Source organism: Belonocnema kinseyi, chromosome 1, assembly GCF_010883055.1.
Source record: "Belonocnema kinseyi isolate 2016_QV_RU_SX_M_011 chromosome 1, B_treatae_v1, whole genome shotgun sequence".
Classification (NCBI taxonomy): domain Eukaryota; kingdom Metazoa; phylum Arthropoda; class Insecta; order Hymenoptera; family Cynipidae; genus Belonocnema; species Belonocnema kinseyi.
This window is the reverse complement of record NC_046657.1, coordinates 149,779,090-149,800,784: the sequence shown is the minus strand read 5'-3', so window position 1 is coordinate 149,800,784 and position 21,695 is coordinate 149,779,090.

Below are 21,695 nucleotides of genomic sequence, written 5' to 3'. Positions count from 1 at the left end.
TGTTCTGGACCCCTGAACTAAAATGGGTTATACAAACATGCCCTAACCTATTTTGAACCATTTTCCAAAATTTCAACATAATGTCTATATTTTCAAAATTATAAAACAGTAAAATATTAAATATTGAATTGCGCACGTACATGCCCTTGAGAACTAAGATCTGTGAAACTTTTTGAGTGCCGGGCTGATTTTTTGGTCTACTCGTACTTCTGAAAAATAATGGCTGGCGACTAATAAAAGATTAAAGCTTGAGAATCATAACACATTAACTTTTTAATGTAATTTCAGTACACGTGTTTTTAAACTAAAGTTCTAGAAGACAGGAGGGTTTACATTTTCTACATTATAATAACTCATAATTCTGCGGGTGGGGCCCACTGGAATTTCATTGATTTCTTGTGGGGTCAATACGGTAACCACGCCGCTTTCCATGTTTATTTTCGCTCGTTTTTTACGATCATCATGGTCTGTATATATTCCGTCAAGAACATCATAACTCTTTAATATCGCAAAGACGTCACCTACAGATGTTGTCAATACAATTTGTTCTACGCTTGGCATAGGCTCATACTTGGACCTTCCTGTTTTCATTTTGATTGGTTTATTGGCAGGAAACGTGTATTTTTGAAGTTTGAATATACGGTGCGTATTCGATTTTGAGGTAAGCCGAATAAATTTAAGTTGTTCAAGACCACATCCATATCCGTCAGAAGAAGGAAGCCTTACAGGTGGAGTCATTGACCTGGCAACAGGAGGAGGTCTTGAAGGTGCGATGAAACTGGCAGGAGAAGACCTGGCAGGAGGAGACTTGAAACGTGGAGACCTGGCAGAAGGAGGCCTGAACCTGGCATTAAAAGAAGGCTCGGCAGGAGAAAGAGAGCTGTCAGGTGAATTATGTTTTTCACGAGTAACACCTGAAATAGGGTTGCTGTTAGGCAAACATTCAGAATGTGAAATTATCTCTGTAACAAATTGTTATAAAAGTACGTTGGTATATTTCTGAATCCCTTGAGGAAATTTTGACGCCCTAATTTTATACTGCTCCACGTTCCGTTAAGGCGATTTTCTGGGCCCCGTCGCGTGTAGTCGCTATATAGCTTCAAGCCCTGTGTGAAAGTATAGAACGTTGAGCTATACAGAGTCTTCCTTAACGCTAAATAAAACAGTATTGAATAGAGGCGTCGATAATGTGAGATGAGTGCATGCATAAAAACGGTTGCTTGGTGCTAGAAATAGAATGGTTTTACAATTAAATTGTAACAAATTTTTTTAATTATGTACTCCCCCTCCCTCATGTGACTAGCCACAATGTCGTCAACTTTTTGTGGACTTGAAATTTTTCTGAATGAGAGATGCTGGCTTGTGGCTTGTCGGGAATTTTATTTGACGGCAATGTGAATCGCCGTCAATTTACCAACAGGTAAATATTCAAATGAAATATAAACGTCCAGCTTATATGCTGACTAACAGAGAAGACTTTAAATGAATGGTCAGATAACAAAAAGAAAATTCGTCACATTTACAAATTTCGTAACAGTACGTACTCACTTCAGATTCGTAAAGTTCCGCTTCTACCTTATAAATAATTCTAATTTTTTACTTGGAAATTCGTGCAAATTCCAAATTAAAAGGTAGACCTTTGGTGAAAAGTAGGTAATAAATGACCTGTGATCATTATTTTTCGTTTGAAACTGTTTTGGATGTTGTAGTTGAGAACAGTTAAGACGGGGTTTGTTAAATATACTAGGGGTTGTCTTTTATATTTGTTTAATATTAGTTTGTGAATAAGGCTATGGACGAGAGTCTAGGGTAGATGTTCGATGTGATTAATTTTAGTTAAAACTTTTTTTTACGATTTTAGTTGAAAGCAGCGGAGGCGAGGCTCATTGTATGTCCTCGGGGTAGTTCTTAGGCATTTCTGAATATTACTGCGGTTATGGAGAAGCTGATCAAAGTATAAGAACGTGCCTGGAATTCTTGCTTTCAACTTGAATTCTTCCTGGCATGTGTAGATGGAGGCGTCTGAGACGGAGCTTATGTAATGCCTTTAAATTGCTTTGGCTCTTTCAGTAGAAGCCAGAGAAAACTTGGTTCATTAAATGTAGTACGAAAGCTTGTCTTTTGGGTTTGAAAATGCACGAGGGTTTGTTTTTATGGTTGTTGAATATCATTTGGTGGATAAGGAGAAGAAAAAGAGCATCGAAAAGGTTTCTGGTCTGTTAATTTTTCACATGAAATCTTTTTGGTTGTCTTCGTTCTGTGAATTTGAATAAAGCAAACGGAGCTTTAGGGTACTGCTCTTTAAATTGATCATGTAATTGTTTTGTCAGAAAGCAAAAATCGCTTCTGCTGGACATCACTGCAAGAATAGTCAAGTGGAGGGAATCATTTTCAGACAGACTAGAAATTTTTTTTTTGAGTTCATACAGCAGTTTTTCTAATTCAACTTCCCTGGCTAAGCACTTTCTTATTACTGGACGTGATTCAGATCATGCATCTGAATCTATTCCTTCTACAGATATCGTCCTGTCCAGCGACTTCGACATGTCATCGTCAATGAGCGTGGCCTACATATTCTTGAATTCGTAGGAAAATTTCAGAATTTTTTTAACATGCATTTTGAAGGTCTTTTTAAATGCTTACCGATATGCCCATAGCTATCTAAAGGATAAGCGCATCCATCTGTTCTAATTTTCAGCGAGGAAGACCCAGAATCCTTTTTGATTAGTCGGCATGGTTCATCTAAAAATAGGAATTTTTGGTTTCTTTGGCTGAATAAGACACAAACGTCGAGCGATCAGGTACAAAATTACATGAAATGATGACTGATCACTATATAGAGAAAAAAAGAGTTCTCAAAATTATTCACCACGATTGACAAACGACTGAGAAACGACATACGAACATTTAGAACAATTAAAGATCTAATGAAAACCAAATTCTGATACAAAACTCGTTTGGTAGCTGGGCCAGACTTCTGTCGATGAGCCACAGCGATTTGAATAAACAAGTAGGGAATTTCGTGCGATTATTGATAGCTTGGCGTTTTTATGAAAAAAATACAAACGAACGTCAAAAAATTGAACGGTTGGGCGCAATAATTGTGTACTTGCGTTTTTTAGAATTCACTTCTTTCTCATTCGTTTTATACAGTTTATTAAAAAAAATAAAGAACAATTGAATTATGAAAATTCAAGAATACCGTTATTGCACTCAACCGTTAAATTAAGAATCAAATGAAAATTGCTAAATGATTAGTAACGCGCTCGGTAAGAAGACCATAGTTCTCTTCATGAGCTACCACATGGTTGTCATCAACAATGAAAGAATGTTGCTTTATTTTGCCCGTTTCAGCTACCACATTGGAGGCGCCATATGGACTTGAGTGGTTGCGATGAGTTTTGGCAAAAGCCTTGTCCCAGTTGTGTGTGTCAACTGGATCAAGACTGTTGCTAAAACTCCTCGCAACCGCTCTATATATATATATATAAATAACTTTAAAATTTCAAATTGGGATCTATATTTTTCATTACGTTTAATAAGACGTTTAGACTAAATTTATACAGCGTCGCTTTTCCTTTTCAAAAATAAAAAGTTTGTATTAAAATTATGTTTTTCGTTAGATACGCATTTCTTAAGATATTTTGATGCTTCAAGTTAAAAGAATCACCCTATACCGAATTGCGAGCCCCATATATTTTTTAATAGTGGCTCTTGTAGTGTTGAGACCCTCCCTTAAAAAATTATCGTTTCCCTCGTGCTTTTGAGAACCATGTACCTTGAATAGCTATGTCCCTTATTTATTGTGTTAAGATTCTTCCCTTATTTATTATTATCTTGGATACTTAATATCATGTATTGTACTATAGCTACCTTCATGATTCGTATGTTCGTTACTCTTGCCAAAATTCGCCAGAAAGTCCCTTGTTTTGGGCGGCATACCTGATGATATTTCTGTTGAAAGGCAAACAATATTTATGAAATTTTTAAATGTTAAAAACGTATTAAATATAGTAAAAGCGCAAATTAATACTCCATTTTGTTTCGTATAAGTCGGTTAAAAGTTGTGAAACTAAAGTTTGTCAAGTAATTCTAAAAGATATCTTAATTTTTTTGCGTGAATTAATTAGAAACCTATAGTTATGAAATTGTAAGTAATCCAACGCGATTTTGCTACATTTTCTTCTCGTTGAAAGTGATAACTGAAATATTAATGAAAAAATATATTTTAAAATTAATCTATTTTACCTACCTTTAAATTACAATCAAAATTCAAAATGGTTTTTTTGTAAAAAAGAATTGACGTTGAATTTACAGGGTAAATAGTTTAAAAATTGATTTAAAGGCCCTGTAAATACCTGATTTTTTAGTTTTTCTTCCTAAGAGATATTTTTTCGTGCGAACGTAGAAAACTGTTAAATTTTCAGTTTTTAAGAGAAAAGTTTCATATTCCTAATTCGAAACTTAAAAAGTTGGACAAAATTTGCAAAGATTTGTCGAATCTTTTGAGATTTAAATTTTTCATTCAAAACTACAAAGGACTAATTAGGATAAGTAAGCTGTATCGGCATTTAGAAATGGACCGATCAAACTGTCGGGAGAACAGAAGTGAGCTTTAGAGAAGCGCAAAACATTTGAGAAGTATGTCTGCCTTTTTCTATTCCAGAACTGACCTACGCATAAGCTTTACCCAAAAGAAAAACAGGTTTACCTCTCAAATGTTCTCTGTTTGTCTCTATCTCTCATTCTCTACAGCCCATTTTTGTGCTCCTGATAATGTTATCGGTATGTTTCTACATGTCGATGGTAAGTTCTTAATGTCTATCTGAGTATTATACCTAAGTAACAAAAAATGAGAACAATGATGATAATAATAATTGTTTGCTATCATAGAGTTTACATTGTATTTGGCATTCATTAACCTTTCAGCGGGCGCATCCTAAAATTTCTCATGAGCGAGCGCTTGTCGTAAATTTTACGTCATTCGGGTTTATCCAAGTTAACGAAAGAATTCCAAAGTGAAACAGCCACGAAATTTTTAAACTGAAAACAGAAGCCCTAGTTTACATCCCTAAAACCCCAGGTTATGTTCTAAACCTGTCAATAATATTGAACAACCCCTCAAATTCAACCATATCACTTTTAACGAAACAATTCCAAAGTGTGTCGATGTAAAACAGCCATAAAATTTTTTAATTGAAAATAGTTGCACAAGTCATCTTTAAAAGACTCTATGTTTTGTTCCCAAACCATCAATAATATTCGAAAACCCCTTGAAATTCACCCCTATCGCTTTTTACGAAACGATTCCGAGATATCATCATGTAAAACAGCCGTAAAATTTTCAAATAAAAATAGTCACAAGCGCCACCTTTACAAAACCCCATATTATGTTTCCAACCCCCACAATAATATTAGCGTACTCGTCCGCCATATTGGATCCGCCATTTTGTTTTATAAATTTTTGATATCGAATTCGCATTCGGCGACCCAAAAAACCTCCGAGTAATATAATTTTGCTTATTTTATACTTTTGATCAGCCTTTAGCGATTCGGTCCGCCTATGGAACGATATAAATGTGGCAAAAATCAGATAAAATAGTACAGAATACGTAATATATTTACACATAAAGACGCATATAGCAAACAATTCTTTGCAAAATTGTTTTCTCAGAGTTCAGAAAGAGATTGATCTTGGAATAGGTGGAAGCTCAGCGCATAATAATAAGTGGTTCATGTAGGGGAGCCGTATTTGGGCACTTGTAGTACATTTTACGACAGCGCGGCCGCTGGAAGGTTAAGATATAATAGGTATCTTACAACGTACTCACTGTTACAAATAAAAAGTATAAAAGTAATAGTAATTTATTCTTTGCTTACCAATGGAATTAAGAATAACATATAGAGTTAAGACTATTGCATGAAGAATCCTCATTTTTCCAAATGTATGAAAAATTGATCAACACAGAATTTTGAGAACAGCGTAACTAATGAATATTCGGATGTTTCATGTATATATTCTGTTCTGATATACTTTGGTCTTCCCCTACCCTATAGTAAATTGCGTATATGAATAATTTTAGGAGTTGGTTCCATGAAATATTTCAATTAGCATTACATAATTTATTTAGTAGAAGCTGAATCCTCGCACGTGTATAATTATTTTACCTTGAGAAATTTACATAATCTATGTTTGAGCATGATTATGTATTATATTATTATATCTTGAGAAGATCATGGTATTTAACATAATGTATACATTGTAGCGATAAACTTCCCGTTTACTCATTTTTGCCTTCTTCAGGTTCCACATCTGAAATCGCGGAAATGGAAGCTCAAAAAGTTTGTTGGGCTCCAGGCGCACATGCGTCAATCAGATTACTCAATATTTACTTAAAGAGACATCGGTGAGGTTTCTAGGCCCAGGCTGGATTCAGCCCTCTGACGATAGATGGCAGAGGGGGTGGATCAGTCGGAAAATAAAATGCAATCAATATAGAACTCAATTTAGCCTTAATCTACATCTTACACGTAGATAAAAAAAGAGCAATTGGGAATAATATTTAAATTATGATATTTATTTTACAATGTTTTTCTATTCGTAAGCGAGTTTAAGAGGGGACTTATTTCCTGAGAATTTACGCGTTAGCTAAATCCAGGAATTAATAAGTGCTCGATCGAACGGCCGATTTTCCAAGGGCTAATTTTATTCTTAATTAACATACGTGAGTTTAGTATTGTACCTAACCTACAAATACCTGAAAAAGAATTCATTAAACGAGGCTAAGTCTTCGTTAGCTACAGAATAATAAAGCATTAAAATTCGGTAGCAAGCTTACATTACCATTAGAATTAGTATTAGCAACAGCCATATCGACTTCGTCAAAGCGATAGCTGCGATGAGGAGATTAAGACCCAAACAGCGATAATTGATTAATAAATTCTAGAACGTGAAAATAGAAATTTGTCCGGGTCTGACCAGGCTTGCAAAATGTTTGAGAGTTAAATAATTAGTACTATTATTTTTAAAGCACATTTCACACAGGTTTTAGCAAGAAAAAATTAAGAGAAAAGCATAAAGCGAAAGCAATTAGGATTAGAAAAAAAGGAACAAACTACCACGGATTCTTCCGTAGTCCATAATCACATACAAAATTTGATTAAATAGACAAACCATAAATTTTGGAGACCCGAGAGGTTCCTAATGTTCAGACAATGACTAGAAGCGATAAAGAATACCAAGACAAAGACTCAAGCCCTGAACATGAGGTTCCGCGAGGATCCGTAGCGTAGGTGACATTTAGTATGTGAATTTTACCTCTAAAAATGAATTCACAGACTCTAGTTCTAGTTAAGTGGTACTTTGCGATAGCAACAGAAAGTTTGAAGGGGTTACAAGCGCGACTATCTTAGAAAGAGTCCTGACTGAAGGATAGCTCCTGTTACCTGGTCCCTCTTCCTGCTCTAGCTGGTGTTGGCGTGGTATGCGGACGGTATAGACCACATCCCTGGAGGTGGTCTGGGTGGCTTTCGTCCTAAGGATCTTGTGAGGACCAAGAGTGGCTGGGATCTGCGTGATCACTGAGACCATGTTGCGCCGACGTCTGCGTACCCACTGAAATTTCTTCCGTCGGTCGGGTGTAGTAGCACACGTGCTCAGTAAATGGGCCACTTGTGCCTGTCGATGCAGGAGGTATAAGCCTGCTGGTCAATGCCACATACTCTTCGGCTGCTCTTGTGAGGGCAAAATTCATATCCGGCTGGAGCTTGAAGGCGGCGTGGATGGTTACCAGGAACAGCTACAGGTGGCGCTAACCTTGGGGAAATTTCGGTAGCAGTATTGACATATAGGCAAAGAAAAGAGGGTGGATTCAGCCTACTTTCGGTATGGTTTGAAATCTTTTACATGCATCTTGCCTCGAAATATATCTTTTAGATTGGAGACCTCATATACTACAGGGGATAATTGTTTGGTAAGGCGGAAAGGACCCTGGAACTTTTTAGCTAATTTAGCGGAAAAAATTTTCTCAGCGGAGGATAGGGTACGGGTTTTGATCAGGACCAAGTCGTCAACGGCAAATATGGGCTCTTTTTGCCTCATATTGTAATAACGGGCTTGGCGCTTGTAGGCCTCCTCCATATTCTGTACTACCAATCTCTAAATATTGATAAGCGTTCCATTCGGTCTGCCCATTCGACCGGGTCTTGAGGCTCTGCCATAGTGGGATCGGGTAGGATTGGTATTTCGTGACATCGAAGGAAATTACGGCCTTAGGAATGCGACCAAAATTCAGAAAAGCATGTGTGGTTTTTAGAGAGGAGTGAATGGACGTCTTACTCGCAAATAAAAAAAAGAGCAAGTGGGAATAATATGAAAATTATTATATATATTTTACAAGGTTTTTCTATTCGTGAGCGAGTTTACAAGGGGACTTATTTCCCGAGAATTTACGCGTTAGCTAAATCCAGAAATTAATGAGTGCTTATTCGTATAGCCGATTCTCCAAGGTCTAATTTTATTCGTAATTTTCCATACGTGAGATTAGTATTGTACCTAACCTACAAATACATGAAAACAAAATCTTTACACGAGGCTAAGTTTGCGATAGCTACAGAATAATAAAGCATTAAAATTCGGCTAGCAAGCTTGCATTACAATTAGAAATAACATTAACGACGGCCATATTGGCTTCGTGAAAGCAATAGCTGCGATGAGGAGATCAAGACCCAAACAGTGATAATTTATGAATTAATTCTAGAATGTGAAAATAGGGAATTTTCCGGGTCCGACCGGACTTGCAAAATTTTTGAGTGCTAAATAATTAGTACTATTAATTTTAAAGCACTTTTCACATCGTTTTAGCTAAAAAAAAATTAAGAGAAAAACCTAAAGCGAAACCAATCAGGAATAGCAAAAAAAAAGGAACTAAATACCACTGACTTTTCCATAAACGATAATCACATTAAAATTAGATAAATTAGACAAACCATAAATTTTTGAGAACCGAGATGTTCCTCATGTTCAAAAAATTACTAGAAGCAATAAAGAAAAATACCAAGGCAAAGACTCAAGCCCTGAACATGAGGTTCCGCGAAGATCCGTAGCGTAGATGACATTTTGTAAGTCAATCTTACCTCAACAAATTAATACACAGACTCTATTTCTATTTAAATTTGAGCGGTGTTCGCTCTAGCAACAGAAACTTTGAAGAGGTATCAAGCGCGACTGTCTCCCGGTTCTTGGCTGCCGAACGAAAGAGAACTTGGCGTGTTGGTCGTCGACCCCGCGGTCTCGTCTCCTTTGGGCGAATTTCCTGGCACGGCGCTGATTGGCTGCTTGCTCGGCGCTGTACTGGGATTGGTTGGTTCGAATCTCGACTCTCTCTTTCCTCTTGTGTTGCTTGTTTGAGACAAGGATGCAGAGTCGGCTCAATGAGTGCTCTGTAACTAATAGACAAAAAATATTAACAGGGCAGATCCGTAGCATTTCCGATAAATAAGAAAGCTCTCGTCCTCTCTATAGCGAGAGTATTAGGGGATGTGAGGACTTCATCCCACAAAAGAATTACTGGTGCAGACCCAAGTATAGCTTCTGACTACTAAGTTCGTTCCCAATGCCTAGAGAAAATGATTCGGAGTCATCCCTGATTCTGGAGGCATCTTAGGTTTCCATCCAGGTTCTGAGAATATTGGAGATAGCAAACGGAAAGGCGGGAACTAGATTCAAATTTAAATCTCGATTCTTAATTTAGAGTGACAGCTCCAGTAAATCTCAGTTCTCTGAAGGCCTTACAGAATTCTAAAATTCCTCGTTGTCCCTCGTTAGTAATATCGATGAGGCAAGGTCATAAATAATAAATAAACAAAAATATCGTACGAGATAATCCTAAATTCTCAAAGTAATCCTAAATGTGCCCTTGGAGTACCGTGCCACGTGCCGAGAGAACAGATTTTGCCTCAACAATAAAATAATAAATAAAATAAACTGATTTAAAATGTTGTCTTGTTACAACATAGTAAATATAAAATAGCTCTATGACAAATATTATTCAGCCAAGTTTTTTACGTAAATCAAATTGTTTTAAGATTATAGGTTAGATAATGCACCTTTCTTTAAGAATATTACTAAAGCTTTATGCAGAAACCGGTTCTAAATTTTCCTCAAGTGTAACAGAAACTCCAGCAACGGTAACTGTATAGAACTCAAGTCGCATATTTCAGAAAATTCTATTACAGTTTAGGAATTTTCAGTTTCTGTAACTGAAAATTTCACGAGGTTAACAATTTTTTTTCGGTTCATTAATTTTAATATAAAACATGTAGTCTATATTTGTCCTGAGAATAAAAAATATCAAGAAAATATGTTATAATACACATACACTTATCTTATCACGTATATAATCCAATACCATCTTTAATTTTACGAATTTTTTCACATTTGATTCTTTGAGTATAAAAATTAAAAATAAAATTGAGATTTTATCCGAAAAATGTTCAATTTTGAATTTTCAACAGCAAAAGCTAAGTTTCAATCAAAAGGTGAATTTTCTGCTAAGATACTTGAACCCTAAACACAAAAAGACGATGTTTCAATGAAACTGTTGAATTTTTAATAAAAAAGGATACCTTTTTTGAAAAATTGTTGAATATTAATGCAAATAGTTGCATTTTTATCTAAGGAAGACGTAATTTCTACTAAAATAGATACATTTTTGAATCAGAAACGCCAATTAAAAAAAAGTTCAATTTTCTTCCAAACAAGGTTTCAGTTTGGCTTTTCATAAAAAAATATGAGTTTTAAATAAGAAAAAAAATTTCTATCAGAATAGTTGCATTTTCTACCAGAAAATATGAATGATCAACAAAGCTATTTAATTTCTAACGAAAAAATATCCTTTTTAAACAAAATTGTTGAATTTGAAACTAAACTGTTGCATTTTTATCGAAGAAAGATGCCATTTCTGGTCAAATAGACGATTTGATCAAATACGTAGGGGGCTACGAAAGTTTTGCAATATGCGAAACCTATTGAAAGCCCAAAGTTTTAAGGAAATATCTCCGGTATTGGGTAATAAAACTCAAGTCGCATATATATTAGAAAATTCTATTACTGTTTAGGAATTTTCAGTTACCGTAACTAAAATGTTGTTGGGTGCAAAACAATTTTCCGATGGTACAAACAGTTCGAAAGGGGAAATTTCGGTCTCACGGACGACTCACGCTCAGATCGGCCACCGGAAGTGGTGACATCGCAAAATATTTCGTCTTTGAATAGTCTACTGAATGATAAAAGAAGAATCACGTACACGCAGATAAAGCAAATGTTACACATTAGTGCACCAGCAGTCCATCGAATTCTGCATGAGCATTTAAATGTTAGGAAGGCTTGTAGTCTATGGGTACCACATGCTTTGTCCGAGGAGCAAATGGCAGCAAGAGTAAAGTGGCGCCAAAAAATGCTAAAAAGTTTTACATCGGGATCTTCTCGGGATGTAAATAGTATTAAAACATGCGACGAAACCTGACTGTATTATTACGACATTCGAAAAAAATCACAAAACAAAATGTTCAATGTTTATGTTTATAAATGTTAATTTTGCCAGATCAGGAATAGACAGAGAAGAATCGTTAGAAATAATACGATCTGTCGCGATTCGCTGCTGCTCGCACACTGTTTTTCTCAAGCGACAAGACAATCATCACACACTCAAACTGAAAAATTACGTGACTTGAAACATTTCTTTAAATTATAAGGAAACTGAAAAGAGCTTTGAAATAGGCGATGTCGTTAAACTGAATCATTTTTTATCGTAGAAAATCTCATAAAGACGAAACATCACAACTTTAAACATACCGTCCGCCTCGTGAGTGGAAACTGCACGATGAAAAGAAGCAGAAAACAACAAGTGCTTAATCGACTATTTGTGAACAACGCAAATGCCGCCCGCCGTAAAGAAACAGTATAAATGTAAAAAAATTGAATAGTCTTAGCCACCTGCCATAATCCACTAAGTTGACAGAATAATTTTTTTTTAAATCCAATTAATAATAGTTGTTCAGATTTCGCTCATTTCTTTCGCTCTGACTGTTAACAGACAAATCTGAGTAATTGGACGTTCGTATTCCGAACTGGCAGTCTTTACGCGAACAGAACGTACTAAATCATCCCTTGCCTTGTAGCATTTAATTATACGACCTAACAACCATCTAAAAGGCGGTAACGAATCATGTTTCACAAGAACGATATCACCGATCACAAGATTTAGTACTTTGTTGAACCATTTGTAGCGTTCTGTAAATACTGGAAGTAATCAACAGCCCATCTTCTCCAGTAAATATCTGAAATTTTGTGTACTAACTGCCATCGATTTAATCGATTTTCCGAAGTAAATTCCAATAAGGGTTCTGGAATGCTGCTCAAAGATGCTCCAATCAGAAAATGCCCAGGTGTAAGATAGTATGTGCACCTACAATTTTTTTCAGATGGTGTTTAAAACTCTTAATTCCAGCCTCCTATAAACCCCCCAAAATGAGGAGCGGAAGGAGGTATGAAATTCCAGGAAGTACTTTGAATTGCGGACTCATTATGCAAATTAGCATCCAGTCTAAGATTCAAAAGACAATTTTTTAATTCCCGGTCAACACCGTGAAATGTCGTACCATTATCACTTTACAAGTGTACAGGTCTCACTCGCCTTGCAGAAAATCGCTGAAAGGCCGCGAGAAAAGCGACAGATGAATAATCAGAAACAAGTTCTAAATGGACAGCTCGCGTATAACAACAGACGAAAAGCGCAACGTAAGTTTTGTAACTCTTTCTGCCACGACCGGAAGTAAAGCGAACATTAAATAGGCCTGCATAGTCCACACAAGAATGTGTGAATGGACGATTTGGGGTTACTCTAAATTCAGGTAAGTCCCCCATAAGTTGTTGAGACAAAGCCGCTCTCTCACGTGTGCAATACAGGCAACCTTTGATCAGTCGTTTAACCAAAGTAAAGTTAATTGCTGACCACTGTGTAAAGATCGAAGGTGAGCATGCGCGGTGATAAGCTCACTTATGTGGTAACGCAACAAAATGATTGGATGCTTCTCATCAAAATTGATAGAAGCATGCCGTAGTCTTCCACCTGACCTTAAGAGATTGTTGAAATCCAAAAATGGATTCAAACTATTTGATAGCAAGTTCTTTGGAACCACTCTATCTTCTTCGTTCAAAGCTTTTATCTCATTAGAAAAGAAATTTGCCTGAACAAATTTAATTCAAAATATAACAGCTTGTTGGATTTCAATCGCATTAAAAAACATGGTTGAAAATGTAGGTTTAGGCATATTAAGTTTTGAGTGTTTGACCACGAAGACATCAATAAACCTTTTACAATAGGCAGTTACGCGAAGCAATCTTGGCCAAGAGAAGAATTTAAGCATCAACTTAAATGGACTTTTGATCACACTCAAAACATGATGACTCTCTAGTGGCCGCTGTTCTGAATTTGATCGCGCGGGGGCTGCGTGGCGATATTCAGGCCATTTTGAGGAATGCAAAGTTAACCAAGGTGGACCTTGTCACAATGAGGAATGCCTTATCAATTTTTCGGGCGTGAGTCCCCGTGTAGCGCAGTCGGCTGGATTATCATTAGTAGAAATGTATCGCCATTTCGGGCGAGGTACGAGCTCATGAATTAGGGAAACTCTATTGGCAACAAACACCGGCCAATTGGAAGGATGTTTTCCTAGCCAAGCCAAAACTGTTACGGAATCAGTGTGACAGTAAACAGGTATTTTATCCAATGATATAGTTTCCATGACAAACTTAAGTCTCTTAGTTAGCAACGCAGCTTCTCACAACTCCAAACGAGGAATTGATACATATTTAACAGGAGCTACTTTAGATTTAGCCATTAGTAGGCAAACATGAGTCTGTTTTAAATCTTCACTAAGAATTCTAATGTAAATGGAAGCTGAATAAGCTTTTGACGAAGCGTCAAAAAAGCCATGTAGCTCGAATTCAGAGTTTATCTGCAGTTGTCGTGTCCATCTGGGGACTTTAAGTGCTTCTAATTTTTCCAGAGAACCATGATATTTTAACCATTGAATAGGATCATACAACTTAGCTATTAATGAAAGAACAATCCGTTTTGTTTGATTTTCGACTAAAGAAGAAGTAACTTGAAAAAGGAATGAATCGTGTTCTCCCGAGGGACAACCTTCCAGTAGTTCGGGTTCATTTGCGGCCCATTTTCGCAAATGGAAACCGCGAGCTTCTGATACAAGTGTTACTTGAGCTCGCGCCTGTTTAGTCTCAATCTATCTGCACCAAACAAAGCATCATTGACGTAAATATTATTTTCTAATATATTTTGGACTAAAGGAAATCTATTTCCTTTATCATAAGCTAACTGTTTAACCACTTTGTTAGACAAATAAGGAGCACAGGAAGTACCATAAGTAACGATTAAAAGTCTATAAGCGAAGAGCCTTTTATCAGGAGAAATTCAGACAATTCTTTGGTAGTCGCAATCCCGAGGGTCAACTAGAATTTGTATAAACATTTTTTTCAATTTCAACCATATAAACAAAGCGTTGTGATCTCCAATCCATAGTGTTTGAAACCAAATCATTAAGAATCTTGGAACCGATGTGAAGATAAGAATTCAAGGAAGAATTATTGGAAGTTAAACTGGAAGTGTTGAAAACAATTCTCAACTTGGTAGTGGAATTATTTTCTCTTTAGATAGGGTGATGAGGCAAGTACAGAGTTTGTGGAAAACTATCCAATTCCTTTTCTTGAAGAAGTTCCATGTGTCCAAGGCTTTCATATTCTGATAAGAAGCTGGAGTATTGTAACAATAATTCCGATTTCTCCGATAAACGACGAATAACTTTATTCAAAACGATCTTAGCTCTCTCCAGGGATGCAGCTATTTTTATGGGAGGACCGTTTTTGAAAGGTAAGCGTATCATGTAACGTCCGTCTTTTGTTCTTTGGTAATTCGTGGCGAAATGCTTATCACAAAACATTTCGTCATCTGTTAAAGTGTTTTTAAAGGGAAGTTCCTCCAACTCCCAGAACCTGGTTAAGTCTTCATGCAAGACTTCTTCTGAAATGCCTGATGTGCTGTAACTGGAATGTTAATTTCTATTTTATTTTTGACTGAAAGCGGCCCAGATAATATCCAACCAAAAACGGTACTTTGCGCAGTAAGAGAACCCAATATACCCTGTTGGAGACCAGGAAGTAAACATGAGCCAAATTTATCGGCTCCTAAAATCAAATCAACGTGATAGGAGCTGAAGGGATTTGGATCTGCTAACCCTAGCTCTTTTAATTGATCTTTATTCCTCACGTTAGATCTTACAGGAGGAGTATATGATGTAAGGTGTAATAATACTAAAGCTTGGATGTGGACGTTAGGACAGTTCTTTTGTGAAGAAATTAAATTAAATTCTGATAACTTTTTTGAAGAATCGATATTAACTCCTTTAACTCCGTATACTACTGCTTTAACCTTTTAGTAGCGTGGACTTTATATTTTCATTGCTCTCGCGGTAATAAAACATTCAGATCCTTGCCCCAGCAAAACTCTAAATCTGCGACTTCTTCCATTTTCAGCTTGGAAGGAAATAACAGCCGTAGCGAGTAAGGTTGAGCGCGATAAATTTGGATGATTATTATTCAGAAAATGAAAGGAAACTTTATTATCTGCTTTTTTAAGCGAAACATGTTCACCCCCACCCCCAGGGTAGAATTTCCGGGATCATTTTGTTGTAACGCAAGAGAACCTGAAACTGCCAATTGAGAATTACCCGATGCAGAGTTAGATGGTGGTAATGTGAGATTTGAATTATAACCATCTGAATGCAACAGGGAATTATGTCTCCTACCGCACTTGTAACATTTTAATTTACTAACACAATTATGTGGTCAATGTCCAGGCGTGAGATAATTATAACAACAATGATTATTTGTAGCAACTTCCCTACGCCTGTCCACAGGCAGAGCTTTGAATTGGTTGTATTTAAATAAACAGTGATTAGCCTTACGAAGGATACACTTTGAGCTAGAAGTTGCATTGTGGCTACTAACTCCCATTTGCTTTGAAGTCCTACTCTTTTCTTGAGAACTCGCAACAGGTTTTGAAGCTTTAATAGCCTCCAAAATGCGTTATAAATCTCGCGCATTGAGATAAGCATCTTCAATAGCTCAATAGCTCTTCCAATTTTCTTAAAATCCATAATAATGGATCCATTTTAACAAAAGGAGCAATTCAACTTGAAAATTGCTGATAATTCAGATAAAATTAAAGGTTTTAATTTGCAAACTAAAGAACTTATTTACTTCAGTTTTAAAGTACTCTGACAATGCAAGAAAATTTGAGTGTGCGAGAGCATAATTATTAATAAGATGTCAACAAATCTTCTCTGAACTACTACGGTCTGAATTATTATTTAGTTCGCCATAACGAGCCTCTCCCATCATGGGTAAATTAAAGTTGTCATCTTACCACTGAAGAAGGTTAGAAATCGAGGAAGTCTAAAATTAAGTGTGTTGCCAATCATCCAAATATCAGCTGGAAAACCTGTTATTTCTTCCTTCAGGTGAGGAATAATGAAAGACCGATTCAGTGAAAAATGACAGCATGAAAGAGTACAGTACAGACTGTTTGGAGAAGGACGCCTGCCTTACAGTACGTGCTAAGATGTTGTCACCAGCTTATCATTGCTATGTGACCTCAAGCCGTCATATTTTTCACCTAGTTCCTGTGCTTTCACTTAATACAATTTCTCACTTTGATCTTTTCTATACCAATTTTATACTTTTTAATGCTTTTTTTCACGACCTTCCATCCGAATCGAAGGACCATTTTGTTTAATGTTTATGTTTATGACTAATTAATTTTGCCAGATCAGGAATAGAAAGAGAAGAATCGTTAGAAATAATAATAAGTTCAAGTTTTATTTTAAGTATAGAATACTTGGCAGATCACCAGGATCACTCAATCACTCGTTTATATAGACATTTTTAAGATGTAATAATGTAATAATAATAAGATGTAATGTAAGATGTAATAATTAATGTCTTTATTCAGTTAATCACTTTACTGATCCGAAAATATCAGACTACGATCTGTCGCGATTCACTGCTGCTCGCACACTGTTCTTCTCAAGCGACAAGACTATCATCACACACTCAAACTGAGAAATTACGTGACTTGAAACATTCCTGTAAATTATAAGGAAACTGAAAATAGCTTAGAAATAGGCGATGTTGATAAATTGAATCATTTTCAATCGTAGAAAATCTCATAAAGACGAACCATCACGACTTTAAACACTGTTTGGGGATCAGGATGCTTCCGTGGAGATGCGGAAGCCTCGATCTGTAAACAAAAGAATGATTGCAGTATTCTTTGGGAAACGCGGCATTGTGGATAGGGTCGTACTGGAAAACCAGCGTACAGTTACCTCTTCCTGGTACACTCAGGTATGTTTACCCCAAGTCATAAACCAACTCAAAAACATCAAGCCGAAATCTCGACTCAGCACCTGGCTATTCCACTACGATAATGCACTGGCTCACAGAGCGAAGGGCACAGTAGCTTTTTTGGTAAAATTTGGATTGAAAGTTCTAGATCACCCTCCTTACAGTCCAGATCTTGCTACCTGTGACTTGTGTTTGTTTCCGGAAGTGAAAAAACTACTAAAAGGTCGTCGATTTACTAACGAAACTGACCTTTTGACGGCGTGGGAACAAACGTGTGCAGATCTTCCAGAAGAAAAGTGGCAGGGTTGGTTCGATGACTGGTTTCGACGTATGGAAAAGTGTATTCACTGCGGTGGAAAGTACTTTGAAAAACTATAAAAGGTTCATCTTTACTGCAAAACTTTCGTAGCGCCCTATGTAAAAAGACAACATTTAGAAAAATGTGGAATTTTCGGCCAAAATAGATTTTAATTTGACTTTTCAGAATAAAATAAAGTTTTGAAAAGTACGTCCAGTTTATACAGAAATAGTTGAATTCTCAACCTAAAAGGAAGGATTTTCCACACAAAAATTGAATGTTCATCTGAAAGGGATGTTTTTTCAACAAAATTGTTGAATTTTCAAGCAAATCTTAAACTGGTGACATTTTTAACCTGGAGTCTTTTATAAACCAAATAAGAGAATTTGAAAGCTATTCTACTTGACTGCTTAAAATTATAGAAATTCTCTGACCTTGACACGTTTTTTTTCTTTAAATCCCGGACTTTTTCTTGACCAATGAAATTCCCTGACTTTAAAAAAAAAGTTGTTGTTAGCTAGATCCGTTTTTTACTCACCAGGTTTGTTTGGTTTGTGATATTCAAAAAACTATGTACATGAATAAAGTACACCCATTCCTTAAGAAATCATAACAAAATCTTCCGAACCCGCAAATTATTACTGATACTGAACCGCCCTGCTTCGCCTGCTAGCCGAACGCGCTCGAGAAGCGAAGAGCGCGCATTCCACTGCGCATTTCTTTCCGTTACGAGAACTTATATTTCTGTTACCATTTAGGAATTTTAAGAAACTATTTGTAATTTTCAGAAACTGCTTCTCAAGTTAAATAAAAGTATAGTCATGTTTGTGTGTGTTTATAATGTTCATAAGCGATTTTTGTTGTTTACCTCACTTTGATAAATATAAACCTCATAACTAGACCATTGATCACAATGAAAATTGCCTGCAGGGTTTTACAGCACGGTCCGTATTTCTCAAAATTATTAATAAAAAATAAAAACTTTTCACAATTCTAATTATTTAGGACCAGAGGCATCTTCCTTCGTGCCTTCTATTCAGCATTCCAAATTCTTAACACTTTATCGCATTCCGTATAAACGCAAGTTGGAAAAAAAAGTACCGATATAGCTTCTAGTTTTATTTTTCTTCGACATTTTTTTTCAAAATTGCTACCGCAACAAAGCAGAGACATACACTTTATTGCCTCCTCTTTCATTTTCCAAACATTCAAAGTGATACCATCGCATGACCATCGCTCAGAACATGTTGAATGAAGTCAATAATGATCCTGATTTTCTCAAAAGGGTTATAACTGGGGATGAATCGTGGGTATGTAGTTATGACGTCGAAAGTAAAGCCCAATCGTCTCAGTGGAAGCATCCTGAGTCTCCAACACCGAAAAAAGCACGTCAAGTTTGGTCAAATGTGAAGGTTTTGCTCACTGTCTTCTTTGATTACTGTGGCGTAGTGCATCAGGAATTCTTAACACAAGGTCGTACGGTCAATAAGGAGTATTACCTTCAAGTAATGCGCCGTTTGCGTGAGGCGATACGCAAAAAACGTCCGGAACTTTAGAAAAACAATATGTGGCTTTTGCATCAGGATAATGCACCTGCTCATTCATCGTTGCTTGTGAAAGATTTTCTGACCAAAAACAGCACCACAGTCATGCCTCAGCCTCCATATTCACCGGATTTGGCCCCAAGTGACTTTTTTATTTTCCCAAAACTAAAGAGACCCATGGAAGGACATGGATTTTCAACGATTGAGGAGATAAAAACTGCATCGCCGAAAGAACTCAAGGCTATACCACAAAATGATTATCAGAAGTGCTTCGATGATTGGAAAAAGCGTTAGCACAAGTGTATTATATCTGAGGGGGATTACTTTGAATGGGACAACATAAATATTAAGGAATAAATGAATATTTTTCGATAAAACCATAAAGTCACCTTATTTTTTGAACACACCTCGTATATTGTCATTGTGATCTAACAACGTCAAGTCAACCCCCTAGTACCAATTTTCATCATTTGATTTCTGAAACTGTTTAGTCGACATATTGGATAAGCAATTTCAAAAGTTATAATTTTTACCTTGAATTTGTATGCAGCGACCCAAATAAACCCTTAATACCAATTCTTATTTAAATCCGTCAACTCATTAGATCTTTAAAAAATTTTGGCCGCCATATTGGATCAGCCATTAAACCCCTTAGTACCAATTTTCAATTAAATCTAACTAGTAGAATGTTCCACACATTTTCGGCCCACTTTCTCATTTTAGGCCTGCACAGTGAACGGGTTCAGGTTCTGAATACTAAATTAGCAAATTGGAAAGATAAAATGTCAAAATTACAAGTCTTTTATGAGATCTTAAATGGCAGCTACTAGGCATGATATTTCTACTTGAATTATTTGCCATTGGAATGCAAGTGGACTATTCGGCAAGAAAAGTGAGCTTAATCAATTTAAATTTGAGTACCTGAGGTTTCAGATCAGTCCTTATTGTATAGAAGCTGTGGTTATCAAATTAGACGATAAAGCAGCAATTATTTCAATTTAAAAAGCCCCATAAATTAGGCTTCAAGTAAATGACCTAGTTTCAATTTCCAAATTATCAAGAAAAATGTTAATATATCGAGATTTAAACGCTAAGAGTACTATCTGGAAAACTGTCTTTAATTATCCTCTCAAAAAATTATATAATCTGATTTCTCCTGACACATATTTCCTGTACACTGGGTAGAAATATCACGTCTATGAATGAAGTTGATAGCACTGTGGACGATCTCATCAGTTCCATACATTCTGCTATTGAAAAATCTATACCAAAAAACCTATTTCAACTTAATCAAAAATATTTTCCTGAAGGTGTCAAAGAATTATTAAAATTGAGACATAGTCTAAAGAAAGGTTTGCAAACCACAAAAATTAAAGATATTAAGAACATTAAATATAAAGTTACTAACGTCATCAGTCGAAAAACCGGGAAATACAATAATAAAAACTGATGCAATACCCTTGAAAATTTAACTGTTCATGATAACTCGTTTTGGAAAATGGCAAAATGTTTTCCTAAGAGTAGATTATGTACCCAGGCAGTAAAGTGGAACTAAATTCGAATATAAAACAACTTTACTGCAGTGCTGCATATGATACATGCAAATTTCTTGAAAATCAAAGTACTGTGCAGCAGCTATTTAGGGTAAGCTCCAAGCTTAAATATAAAAATCAAATGAACAAAATAAAAAATAAAATACTCGCAATGATAGGAACCCTGAACAGCTTAATATGTAAACGAAGTATCTTTTCTATAAATAAGAAACTAACGCTCTATAAGGCAATCATAAGTCCGATAATTACATATGCGTCACCAGTATGATCACCAATGCTAAAGCAAGAGTTAGGGTTAAAGAGTCCATGTCGTTAAGGTGTCTTTACGATATCGTAAATAAGTCCTATGATCTGACGATGTCTCAACGATATCGCAAAGACACCGAAACGGCATGGGCACAGGATGTCGTAAAGTTGTCGTAAAGATGTCGTAACGATGTCGTAAAGACGTCGCCAAATTTTGTGCCCACTGGGGACCTACATGTAAAATATAACTTGAAAGTGTTAAGAAATTATATACAATATGACTTAGCCGAAATCTTCTATGCCAAATAGATTAAGAAAAGGCAGGATCTCAGCGACGAATATATTGTATATGGTCACGAAGCTGAAATGCCCTGAGGCTCACTCATAAAATGCTCGATCAAATACTGCTAGGAGTGTCTTAACACCTACCCGAGACGTAAGTTGGTATTAGTACTAAGCTTTAATTTTTGTTATCTAATATGTAACAAAATCTCAAGAACTGATAAACTTGTTTCAAATTTTTGCATTCTCATCAGAGAAGGTATTAAATTTGTGGAAAATTTCACCCC